This window comes from Aplidium turbinatum, chromosome 8 (genome assembly GCF_918807975.1).
Source record: "Aplidium turbinatum chromosome 8, kaAplTurb1.1, whole genome shotgun sequence".
NCBI lineage: Eukaryota > Metazoa > Chordata > Ascidiacea > Aplousobranchia > Polyclinidae > Aplidium > Aplidium turbinatum.
The window spans coordinates 32,283,265-32,293,385 of NC_137479.1; positions in this window are offsets into that span (position 1 = coordinate 32,283,265).

A 10,121-nucleotide genomic window follows, 5' to 3' on the forward strand; every position below is an offset into this window, starting at 1 on the left:
GTTTCTGTGCATCAAGTTAAGTTACTTCGAGCACAGAAAGAATTAATTTCGTGAAAAGCTAATTGAAGTAACTCAAGAGGATAAATTACAAGATAATATTTCATAGTATTTTCAATTAAATTAAGATCGCAGGAAAACTAGACCGTTGTTCTTAAAAATGAATGGCACAAAACCAGCAATGCACCGCAATAAACTGCCAGACATTGAGGCAATAACTCTAGTGCGCCATCTAGCGAGAGCAGGCTGCTTGTTTTGGCAAGACACGTGATCACGTCCGTAAAGGTCGACACAAAGATTGGCTTCCTTACCTGCCCAACCGGTTGATTTAAACCTTTATCAACTACGGATTACCTTGCAATGCGATAAAGTCTGCAAATTTTTACTATTTCTATGCATGCGTTCGGTCATCGCTATGTCAAGATAGTTCAGTAAATGCGTTTACCATCCATGTCCATTCCAAAGGTTTTGCGTCCTGCCCGTTGATGATGTTGCTACTAATCTTAAACTCCCCGCACAAAGACGAAATAACTGGTTTGCAACATTCTGAGCTTGTATTGTATCGATGGACTTCATCTGATGAGCAAGAAACTGAAAAGTATTGATTTTGAAATATAAATAAATATTTAGGGCAACTTTGAGAGAGAAGTAACTTTACAAGACCACAGACACCACAGACGTCAACACAACAAATCAATGAGACTGAGCATCGTTATTTGAACATACAAACAACAAACCAACATAATAAGTTGAAACGTTTTCATCAAACTTTATCATTTTGATAAAGCGTTTGCTTCAAACTGCAAACGTTTCCTTGGAACTTAACTTTATTGTATTTAGCATCTCTCAACAACCCCTAAAGTTGATTTTAGCACCTCCACCTCCTTGTTTTACAGTACGATGATGCTAATGATGGGGGAAGCTATCACAGACTTTTAGTTGGATCATTAGAGCCACTTCGATCCACTGAAAGAGTTCGGTTGCAAAGATCGGCGTGTTGCAATGTTCTCTTCAGAGTGAACAGTTTAATATATTCAGAAAGAAACGTTGCCCAACGTTGCATGAATCATTGTGAACATAACCTCTTTGATTGATGTTGTTTGGGATTACAACTAAGTTTATAGAAAAGTTTACAGAGAAAATAAAAACACGTTACCTGATGGACAAGGTAATGTATTGCAGTCTTCATATTCCTTTGGACATCTTGTCCTTGGAAGATTAAGGCACTTTGTAAACTTCCATCTCGTTCCTCCGCCGCAAGATCGTGCACAAGCGCTCCAATCTATAGAATGGAATCGAGCGTCACCAACTACCGCGATGATTGTTCTGTGAAAGCAACATCGTCTCACCGAAGAAGCTCTTTCCGTTGCACTGGACAGCTTGTCTCGTCGCTTCCAAGCAGCCATTGCTTGCATCACAATCACGAACTCGATAGCTCTCCCAAGATCCATCTGTTCTGCTGCACTCGCTCCACTGGCTCCATTCTGCATTCATACGTCACAATGCGTATGTGACTAGTTTTGACTATTTTCTCACAATGATAAAGTTGCTATTGTCATGCAAGCGAATGTATAAAGTACAATTTATTTTCTTGGTATATAGCTTCACTTTTAATCAGTGGCGGAGCGCGACCATTCTTCTGTGTGTTCACTTTTTCAGTAAACTATAAGGCATTGTAAATACAGGTGACCAAAAGTTTTCTTAAAAAGTGAGCACTCAAAAAATGATCCCGCGGCGCCTTTTAATGGTTTCTCTCCAGAGTAATTCGGAAAAACTTTACAGACTCACCAGCTTCGCAGGGACAAGAGCGTCTTGATGAGCAAAAGTCGCAGGTTAAAGGGCAGCTCTTGTTCAAGAAGGTTCCAAATTGTTGGCACCAGGCTTGGGCATTGGGGCACAAGTGTCCCCTACCCCAAGTGTCCTTGCATGGTTTGTCAGTGGACGGAAAGGACCTTGTTACGTTCAAAATTATCCCGTTAAAACTTTTTAAATTATCAGTCAACTGTAGGCGCCAGGAGACAACGTAAAGTTCTCATCACTTCAGCTGTATGCTCTGCAGACGTTGAATCTATGTAAAAAACGATTGATTTTGCTGTCTGGGTAGGTTCCGCAACGTAAAATTATATTTTTTTATTAAATAGATGGAAACAAAATAGCCCTATTTTGTTAAAGAATGATTTTCAGCAATAAGAACGAATTATTAACAATTTTGTTTCAGTATGGTTCAGTGGCGGATCCAATGATTGTGTTTTGTGGCGATCCCCCCCACCTAAAACACCGAAGAGTAACTTTACTTACGGTATATTTGCAATATCGGATTAATATTGACCTACACATCAATGTGCTTTGTTGAAACCACCCCTGCCCCACTAAGGCTACTAGATGGATCCGCCCCTGGTGTGATTGACAGGTAACAAACTACTTACGCGCAATTTTGATCGTCCCAGCAACCCAAACCTAAATATAAATAATTGTTACAAACAAAAAATACTTTCAACTTCAAATTAGAGGCGGTTCTGGATCCAGCTTTGGATCGAAAGGTTGGACTGGCCACCAGACTTCCACAAAATACAGAAACTGATGAAGGAAGAACGATAATGACGAAACGTCAAACAACTCTCATTGGTGGAACGAGCTCTACAACGATATTTGATCTTGTGCAGTGCGGGATGATATCAATGTCTTGCACTATTTTTTACCATTCATATTATTTGAGAACTGGGAATCACTGGCAGAGCAACATAAAGACGGAACTTTTGTTGCGTTTTCTCTGCAGTCTGACTTTGTCATGCTAATGCATAAAAAGGAATAAAACCATTCTAGTGTTAGAACTCAATAAACAAAAGATTGTTTGCCGGAAGTTGTTTAATGAAGCAAAACCGCAAGTCATACAGAAAATGATGACTAATCATCGTTTTTTTTACGAAGATTTATTTTGATAATTTCCAACACATTGATACCAATTGCCCACAGACTCAAATCTATTCAACAAAGTTGTTTTGAAGTTTTAATCTCAATAGTTCAAAGTTGCTGAGCAAAACTATTTTTTAAACCATAAACAGACATAACTAAGCAACAACACTACATTTAACATTATAAAAACAAAACACAACAAGCGAACGTTTTCGGCTAGTCATATAGCCCTTTTCAAGCCTATAAGAAAAATACATTATTGAAAGAAATGCTAAAGAATCACATAGTATCACAGCAAAAATATGGTCAAATCTAAACATTTGAGAAACTGCCTCGCTCACACAAAATGATAACTGAAAATTACACAGCGCAACGGGTCAAGTATTTCAGAGGTAAAAATAATTGATTGTTCAGACAAGGACTCAGGCAGATTACGCAAAAAGACAGAAGCACAAGAGATAGTGGCACAAAACAAAGTAATGCGAAAAGCACAAGACGTGATAATTTAATCAAAAAACTGTTAAAAGGTAAGAAGCTCCGCAAGCAAATAATTGCCTGTTGAGCCCTGGGTTTAAAGATTTGATGATCAATGCCTCATGAATTTTGGTTTCGAATTCGGACAAACACTTATGTACAATTTTGAAAGACTGCAATGACGGTTTATTATTTGAGCACGATTGGCAGTTTCTAATATGGTCTTTAATTGCACTGTTTTTATTAAAATTAGCCAAATTCAAATGCTCTCCCACTCTCGTCACCAAATGTCGCGTGGTCATACCAATGTATGACGATCTTGCATCATGCGAGCAAGTGAACTTATACACGACGTTAGAACATAAGCGGAAAGGAGTTTTGGACTTTAACTGAAAATAATAACCAGCTTTAAATGTTTTATAAACGGGAAAATCTTAACGTTAAACTTCAATGCAATAAAGCTGGACAAACTTGTGGCAAAACGTTTGGATTCCTTGCCAACAAACGGGATTGTTAGAAAGTTTTTGAAATCAGGCTCCTCAACTGGAGCCTCAATAGTATCACAATTTTTGCTGTGATACTATATGATTCTTTAGCATTTCTTTCAATAATGTATTTTTCTTATAGGCTTGAAAAGGGCTATATGACTAGCCGAAAACGTTCGCTTGTTGTTTTTTGTTTTTATAATGTTAAATGTAGTGTTGTTGCTTAGTTATGTCTGTTTATGGTTTAAAAGAGTTACCTCTCTACCCAAATTGTATTATAAAACTATTTTTATGACTTAAGTTACTCGATCCTCCTGTCTGTTGTGGTATCTAGATTGCTATGGTGCTATTCTACTCATATTGTGTATAATTGTAGCGTACTATTCTCGCAACAGACGAAATAAAAGTTTTTCTCTATCTCTCTCGATAAATTTACCCTTGCCATAAACTCAACTTTCTACTATATAGATTTGCCGACCCATTCCCTAGTCAGCACATCGGCTCTCCTGTTATGTTGATTCAACGTGAGTTGATATTGAGCATTGTTGATAGAGAACGATCTGCTGACTGGGGAACTGACTTCCACACACCACTTGTGATCCTCAATCAAATACGATGAAACATTTTGCAATTTTTCGTCTTCACATCTTGGAAATTCGTTATATTGTCAATATGTTTTTGCGGTTTGCCATTTTGTTGCTAAACAAGTAGCTTTTAGTTTTTGCTTTAACACTTTGACTGACGAGCGTCGGAAATAAACCTGGTTATCATTTTCAACACCTTGTAGCAATCTAGTTTACAACCACCAGAAGAACGCAAGAAAATTGTAGAACGATGATGCCCGATCAACAATCTCATCTACGAGTTGTGACGTCATCAGGGCAGCAACTTTCTATGGCGAGTTTAAGTCAGTTACACGTTGCTCAACGTAGAATACACGTTGCTTAACGTAAAATACACGTTGCTGAATCACACATTTTAACTTTTCTTACTTTCGTCTAAGCTCCAACTTGCCTGGACCAGCCAACTAGACCAAATGGCGTATAGAATCGCTCCCATCTTCAGCTTTTGCTTTGCGTCTTATGCCCAGTTCCCAAACTGCTCGCGATCCTTGCGATGCCTTTAGAGGGTGGTCATGTGACCATTAGAACCCACATGTCTTCAAATTCTATTGTGTCGTGGTGATCGAGACAATGACAAGTTAAAAGTATAGCCTAATGACCTTGGCAGCTGCAACAAAACGCCAACAGCAATCACGCTCGATGCAGACCACAATGCCATTTGTTTCTGGTCCCACGTCTGCCTTTGTTCCGATTCAATTCAATTTCGACAAGTTAGCCTAAATGCGATGGCTATGGAATGTCTTAGCTTTGATTTGCTGACACATTATTCTTTATTAACAATTTTGCGTCAAGTTAACCGTTTGATATGTCTGCAGAAAGCTATTAAGCTACCAGTTGTAACCAGAGATGGGCAAGATCACCAGTATTGGTGATCTTGAAGATCAAGATCAAGATCACCAAGAATAGGTGATCTTGAAGATCAAGATCACCAAACTATGTGATCTTGAAGATCAAGATCAAGATCGTGATTTTGAAGATCAAGATCACTTTCAAGATCACTTTTTGTGTACTTGAAAAAAATCAAGTTTTTGATCAATGATGTTGCATAATCATCATTATGCATCATCATTCAGCATCCCAATTATGATCTACAACTGTAATAGCTGGTCTGTTACCAAAGGAAGTCTTGAAAGATTGGATGCCTGCCATCGAAGACATTTACGTGTCATAACTGGTCATACTTGGCCAAACAGTCTTATCTCGAACAAAAATCTCTACAAAATATGCAACAGTGAACCATTGTCTTGCAAGATCTCCACCATGAGATGGAACATGTTTGGACACATCCTGAGACTTCACCAGGACTCACCTCCCCAGAAAGCCCTTGAATTTGCAATAATTGGTAGCAAAAAGTACCAAGGCCGAACCGGACGTCACCGTACCAATTTATTACAACTGCTGAGATCTGACATCAGTAAAGCTGGCCTGGGATCCCTGCTCAGCACACCACATCTCCATCGATTGCAAAACATCGCAAAGGACAAAACAGAATGGAGATCCTATCAACCTTGTTGAAAGACTGATCGAAGCCAGCGGATGCCAAACGATTTGGCTACACTGGCGGCGGAGACAGTTACAATAATAATAATGTTGCATAAAATAATTACTATAAGCCACCTGGGTGAAGGTATATAGTTAGTATTGCTAACTTTTACTTTTAACTACTCGAACGCTAGCCTAAGAATTGTAATCAGTTAGTGACTGTTGCTATTAGGCCTATTAATTGTTGACGTAGTTTGCGTAAAATCGCAACGTCACACTCAAGGCCGAGGTTAATTACAGTAGTACTGAAAAAGTCACAAAATTTGCAATTAGTTTTATACTTTTTGTTTATAATAAATAAACGAAAATAAATTTTGAACTGCACCATTTTTACCAAATTTTTGTCTGGTCCGTGTGGGAGTTTTTATTCGTGTTACTAAGTAGTTTTAACTTTCACAGTATTATGTCAATATTTATTGCACCATTTACCCATCTGGAAACCTTGATACTGTTGTCTGCTTTCAAAAACGTTCAGAGGTTTGCGGTCAGACAAACCACTTCATACTCAGACCCTAAACAAGTCTTGGTCTGGTTGATTTGCTGCAATAAACCACTTTACATGACCAAAGTCGGCTAGAGTCCAGATTTTTTAACACCGCCAATCTAGACTTTTGAAACATCTAAAATTGAGTCAAAGAAAGCAAACATTTCTTTAAAATTCATACATGAAAATTGTGAATAAAGTTAAATCATTTTTATTATAAGTCAACATAAAGTACCATACACTGAAGTATGATTTCTTTATTATGACCAACACAGAAAACTTCTTTCAATTTGAAATGGCGACACTGACCAGTGACCAGATTAGATGGTGACCAATTTTAAAGTGATCTTGATCTTATTGTTCTTCAAGATCAAGATCACACAAAAAAAAGTGATTTTTGATCAAGATCAAGATCACCAAAAAAAAAAAGTGATCTTCAAGATCAAGATCACGATCTTGATCTTCAAGATCACTTGTGATCTTCAAGATCAAGATCACGCCCATCTCTGGTTGTAACAAACAAGCTGGATGTAGTTGTAGTAGCTATATAGACCACAACATAAAAATAAAATAACAAAAAAATGACCGCGAAATCCTCAGAAATGAACGAAAAGAGTTAATTTGAACATAAATAAAATAAAAAATGTAACAGAAATGTTAAGATGTGGCAAACTGACAAAATAATTTATTGGAAGCAATAGAAAAAATTGCCCTTCAAGAAGAAAAGCAGGGAAGCCATGGGTAGATGAGGAATGCTGGAAATTATTCGAAGAGAAATAGCCTACCAATAGACAAGAACACTGTAATAAATCAAAGAAGGTTAAAACTGCGCTGAGACGAACGAAAGGGAACAGAGATAGCCTAAAATGATCAAACACGGACTGCAAACAATGTCGGTGACACGAACCGATTTATCACGTTATCAAGGAAAAGAGTAAAATACACCCAGCACATAGTCTAGTCTTGTACAAAGGCCGCTGAAGGAGTTTATTTTCTACAAGAAAAATATTATAAACAGGTCCAGGGATATCTACAACTACGGGATTGCTAACTCACGTTTAATGACTCAGCAATTTTGTCATAAGCGGGCCGACGGTATTTTTGAACTTTGAAGTGTTTCCACAATTCCTTTGCAAGTTTGCAGTGTGCTGACCAGAGAATTCATAACTCTGTGCTTATTAGATTGTCACTGCAGAATTAGTTTTGTTTCTTGGTTATGATTTAAGTAAAGGGAGTAAATGTAAAGCTTTGTAGTGTTTCTTTGCTTAGATTGGCTGGCTACTAAAATGGTGTGCTAGGCTAGGGGTTCAGCAGAAGCAATATATGCAAGTTAGGATATAAACTTTGGAAGTGGCTATTTTTCCACAATCAAGTGTTGCCAGAGTTACGATTAAAGTTAGGAAGAGTTAAGGTAAGGGTTAGAGTTAGGAATAAAATTAGGGTTTTGATCTTTGCCCGGGAATAAATTTTTTCCAAAATACAAGTTTTTGTTTTACATAGCTTAACTTTTCTCAAATTAGGGCAGAATTTCTTATCTGGCAACACTATTCAGGCTATTATTACACTATATAGTGTAAATATAGCCACAGCCATAAACTTTCCTGCTAACTAGTCAAAATTTTTAAAAACTTGAGTTTAGGCTATTTATAACTATATAGAAACATCTATTTTTGTAATCTGACAATGCAAATGGACTTCCCCCTCGTCTTTTATGCGGCATTAAATGCCATTAACTTTTTGTATGGTACCGTAGCCTACTACTACAACAATCCTATGCCTGCCCTGCATGTACTAGCCGTAGGCTACTCTGCTAAGTTGATGGCAGGTTGCATCAGTACATGCTCACACTATGGGGTTATTAGGCTTACCAGTACCAACATTGTTGCTGATTCTCACCAGCTACGGTACGTTGATAATCAAGTGGCTAGGCAAGTTTCACTGAAGGTGCTGACCTGATCACAAGTTTGATTCATGGCAGTAGGTATCACTTGTTTTTATGAATGAGCAGACAGGAAAGGCCAGTTCAGCTTCTGGAGTAGGCCTGGTTAAACTAGACTTCAAGAATTTTGTGTGGCAGTCACCAGTAAAGTGAAACTGTCACTTTACTAAAATTACCGGTAGCCAGTAAAAATATTTCATGACAGCCTACCTTAAAAATATTTACACTGCTTGTACCATTATCGATCCATGTAATATTGCTTTCAGCTAAATTGCAGTGTTAAGTTTCTATCTGTATTTAATGTAAACTGAAAGATGGTGTATAAATGTTGTGTACCAGGTTGTAAAACTGGTTATAAAACGAATGACAGTAAAGAGAAAATTGCTTTATATAGGTTTCCTAAAGAACATGAGCTAAAACAAAAATGGATAAACGTAATTCCGAGGAAAGATTGGATTGTCACAGAGTCATCCAGAGTATGTTCCCTGCATTTTCATGAGAATGACTTTGTAAAGGATTCTTGTGATATAAGAATTGATCGAATGGAAGTACGGGGTTCAAGTACATTGCAAAGAAAGCGATTAAAATCTGTTGCAGTTCCTCATGTTTTTTTGGCTTTACCCCAGTATCTGACAAAGGCAAGTTCTGTGCCTCGCAAAACTGCATCATCTGCATCTGCCAGGTTGAAAAAAGAAAATTCTGTCATTGAACAACAAAATCAAAATCTGTTCCAACAAGAGGTGATCAAAAATTTTGCTTCATTTAAGACAAATATTCAGAATGAAGTATTACCAAGTGGTTATGTCGTTATTTTCAAAGAATCAAATATCCAGTTTCATTATATTGCCATTTCTGAAGACTTCACATTTGCACCCAAACTTCTATCCTCTGTTATTGTTACTGATGCTTTGGAAGTTCAAGCATATGTGTGTTCTGCAGTCCTGCCTCGCATAGTTTATAAACATCTCTTCGCTTCTCAATGTTTAGCAACCATTTCTGAGCTTACAAATTTACTGGCATTATGTAAATCACTATGCAGCAAGTCATTTGATAGTATAAGTCATACTCATTTGTTGGAGTTAGCTGCATCATGTCTAGAGCAATGTGCAATTGTGCATCCATAGATTTGACCATTTGCAATGAAAACACATGTGTGCCTTTATTAAAATTTATTGTAGAACAAATATCTTTACTCCAAGTACCAAAAAATGCTCGTCGCTATTCCACCAATACTATCACTACTGCATTTTTATGGCAACTGACCAGTTCATCCCTTTATAAAAAACTACGAAATTTTTTTGTATTGCCTTGTCGAAGCCGTCTTCGTCAGCTTTCTACTGGAATGACTGTTGACTTTGCAAAACTGGATTTGGAATATTTAAGATTACGAACATCTGAATTATCTCAACGGGAACGAATTGTCGTTTTAATGATGGACGAAGTGTATACTGCTCAGCGTGTTGAATATACTAGTGGCTCTTTCATTGGTTTAACTGAAGAAGGTCAGCCTGCAAAAACTGTATTGACATTTATGGTCCAATCAATAAGTGGAAAGTACAAAGATGTTGTTTGTCTCATTCCTGTAGAAAAACTTGACATTAATTTGTTGAAGAGTTGGTTTGAACGTGTGATGCTTGCACTCAATGATATCTTTTTTGTAGTTG